The sequence below is a fragment of the Bubalus kerabau genome, chromosome 2, assembly GCF_029407905.1.
Source record: "Bubalus kerabau isolate K-KA32 ecotype Philippines breed swamp buffalo chromosome 2, PCC_UOA_SB_1v2, whole genome shotgun sequence".
Classification (NCBI taxonomy): Eukaryota; Metazoa; Chordata; class Mammalia; order Artiodactyla; family Bovidae; genus Bubalus; species Bubalus kerabau.
The window spans coordinates 101,624,101-101,627,715 of NC_073625.1; the positions used below are offsets into that span (position 1 = coordinate 101,624,101).

A 3,615-nucleotide genomic window follows, 5' to 3' on the forward strand; every position below is an offset into this window, starting at 1 on the left:
TGACCTTCCCCTGCTATGATAGCTCAATATCATCTTGTACATACTTACAGACTAGCAATATGAGAAAGACCTCAAATGTCAACCAAGATAGAAAAACCAACAGATGGATACTTTCTCAGCTTCTATACAAATACCATAGCTTGTGAGTGGAACAGGAAATTTGAGGGATAATAATGATAACAGTAAGCAAAATGATATTTTTATTAAGTCTGAGAATGTATCTTAAAAATAAAACATTTATAGAATGAATCCAGGTGACTATAGAGGTTTTATTTTGAGAACTGTAAAACTTATAAGACTTCAGCAGCACATATACTAAAATTGGAATGATACAGAGAAGATTAGCATGGCCCCTGCATAAGGATGACATGCAAATTCGTGAAGCGTCCCATATATATTTTTTTTTAATTGTGTATTCCATCCTTAAAAAGTTTGTTCCTATTTCATTATGGGCAGTTCACACAAGGCAAAAATATTAAATGGTTGATTTTAGTGTGTTGTATAACTTGGCTGTATATCAAACTAATTTTTACAAGTTTTCATCCTAAACCTCAAATAATGTAATTAATAATTTACCTGTTTATTTATGACCTAATTGTGATTCTTTTATTAATAAAAGCTAATGGAAAAGGAAGAAAAAAAAACTTGTGAACAATGATATGCACTGACTGACTCTCTTTTTATTGAAATTTAACAAAACAGTATGCTAACATAAGGATTTGTCATATTGCTTAGAGATGTAGCTTATATTCTTTTTTCTTGTTATATGTGTTGTTAAAATTTGCTCCTTTTTTTAATCTACACTTTTGGTCTAATTTTTTTCTTTATTAGGCAATTCTGTATATTTTTATGCTGGATAAACTTCCTTTGAAAATATCAAGTTATCCTACAAATGCATGGCCATTCCAATTTAAATATACAATTAAAAATGTTGACTTAACAGAACATAAAAGAACAATTGTATAACTGTCTCAGTATATGAAGAAAAGTCATTTGATAATAAATTCTTAATTTTCGAATAATGTAGTAAAATCAGAATAGAAGGGAATAGAGAATAACTACCAAAAGCCTATGGGGTTGTGTAACTGTATGTTTAAAAATGATTGAATTGGTAAATTTTACATTATGTCTAGTTTAGCACATTATGTATAAAAATATACATAAATATTAAAAAGATAGTGTGGGAAGATACAAATAATTATGTCATATTAGTAGCATATGCTAGATTATTGAGAAAGCTATATTGAATACTTCAACACAAATTCAATTATCAATACTACCAAGTTTAAAAACTACAATACTGCTATATATGTTTTATTGACCACTTTTGTTTTCTAGATAAGAACTTAATATTATCTCATTTAATTGTTATAACAATCCTATGAGATAGAAATTAATGTGTGCATTTTATAGATGAGGCATCTGTGATTCAGGAAGTTGAAATTAGCTGCCTGAGGCCACACAGCTAGAAGGTGCTGAAGCTGTAATTCAGACCCAGATCCATCTGACTCTGACATTGATGTTCATAGCGCTTTTGCTAGTGCCGCCTATGGTTACATTCATTAAACCTCACTGGACTGAACACAGAAGGACATTTTTTTTTAAATAACATAAACAAAACTGGACACTCTAGAAATGTGTGTACATCTTAATTCCTGGAACCAGTGACTGTGACATCATTTTTCAAATGGTCTTTTCAGACATAATTAAGGATTTGAAGTGAAAAGATTATCCTGTATTATCCAGTGGATGCAAACTTCAATGATGTATGTCCTTATAGGAGGTACACAAGGGATATTTGCTAGAGAGAAAAGGGAGTGGCAGTGTTACCAAGGAGGTAGAGATTGGGCTCAGTGCTCTCACAAGCCAAAGAATGCCTGGAGTCACCAGGAGCTAGAAGAAGTAAGAAACAGAAGCTTCCCCCAATTCTTTGGAGGAAGTGTGGCCCTGCCACACCTTAATTTTGGACTTGTGGCTTCCAGACCAATGTAATAATTCCTGTTGCCTTAATAAAAGAAAAAAAAAACTGTAGAAAACATCAAATTTAATAGTGAAAATGTAAGAGGCATGATCACTAGATGAGAAAAAGAAAAAATGCCTGCTGTCATTATTTCTACTCAACTTTGTTACTGTTAAGTCTTAACTCCTCCAAGAAATCAACAGTCAGGAAAGAAAACCCCAAAATGCCCTTGTTTGGAATCAACAGGGAAAAAAGTCATAGTACTCACAATGTATCATTCTTTTTAGAGAGCTGGAGAGCTATGCTGCCATTTCTCAGAATTGTCTGTAGGACCAGAATACCCAGGAATCCTGGAGAACAAAGCAGACTTTTTGCTTTTCCACTTTTTTATTTTATTTGCTTCTCTTCTGCATTCCCTTTGCGTCTTTTCCCTATCATTCACCTCACTCTGACATTGGTTCCCTTGAGTAGAAAACATTGTAAAGTTCTATGACCATTGGAGTTGGCATTTTTCTGTTAAGTCATTGTGTTTGATGGATATAGGAATCATTGCTTTAATTTACTATGTGATTACAGTAAATATAAGTATATTAAATCAACACTTCACATTTCTGAAAGCAATTTATTTTAAAAATACAGTATGTTTATGACTTCAGATATTAAAGTCATGTTTATATTCTCATTTTAATCAAATTATAGCACAGAAAATCTCTTCAGCAGTTGAGATGACCACAAAATAAGTCTAAGTCCATAACTTGGCAGTAATTAACTTAAGGGGTAGAAATTATGTTTGGAATAATCCTCAGAAACTGGATATTGAGCTCTTGAAAGTACGTGTACTGAAACTGTGACTACCTTTACCCTTTTCCTTAAATATAGAGAAGGAGGTAGAATATGTATATGGTACATGGATATATCCAAGAGGCTTCCCTGGTGGTTCAGTGGTACAGTATCCACCTGCCAAGCAGAAGATGTGGGTTCCATCCATCCCTGGGTCGGGAAATGCTCTGGAGAAGGAAATGGCAATCCACTCCATTATTCTTGCTTGGGAAATCCCATGGACAGAGGAGCTACAGTCCATGGGGCTGCAAAAGAGTTGGACATGTCCTAGCAACTAAACAGCAAACAGCAATATACCCCAATACAGCCACATTGTTCTGGGATTTGATAATTGGTAGAAACTAATTACCTCTACCAATGTCTACCTCCATGATTAACTTTGTGGTCTTGGACAATTCATTTCACTAATATGGGCCTCCGTTTCCTCTTCCTATAAATTATTAAATTTAATTAGGTCATCTCTCAAATGGTTTCCATTTCTGACATTCCTTGAGTGTTTAAACACAAAATGATGATATCTGCTCTTCATCAAATAGGATTTATGTATCTCATGATGCTAAATATTTTATCTGCATTTTTATTAAATCATCACCACACTTCTCTGAGGAAGAATTTGTAAGTCCAATTTTATAGATGAGAGAACAAAGACATAGAGAGAAAAGATAACTGGAAAAAATCTTATAGGTATAAAATTACAAAGGCAGAATTTGAACTTTGAGTCTAAAATTTTTGGCCTTAATCACAATGTTATTCTGCACAATTCATCTTCAACTGTGCTGATTTTGTAAATGTAATTATGCCAGTTATCCAGTTAT

General features: G+C 33.2%; 1 non-coding gene across 1 annotated transcript; it reads left to right on the plus strand.

Moving 5' to 3' along the window:
- Nucleotides 1-295: 295 nt before the first annotated feature.
- LOC129645095 (U6 spliceosomal RNA) lies at nt 296-398 on the plus strand. Its single transcript, XR_008711185.1, has one exon. It is a non-coding gene; the product is annotated as a U6 spliceosomal RNA (small nuclear RNA).
- The last annotated feature ends 3,217 nt before the right edge of the window (nt 399-3,615 follow it).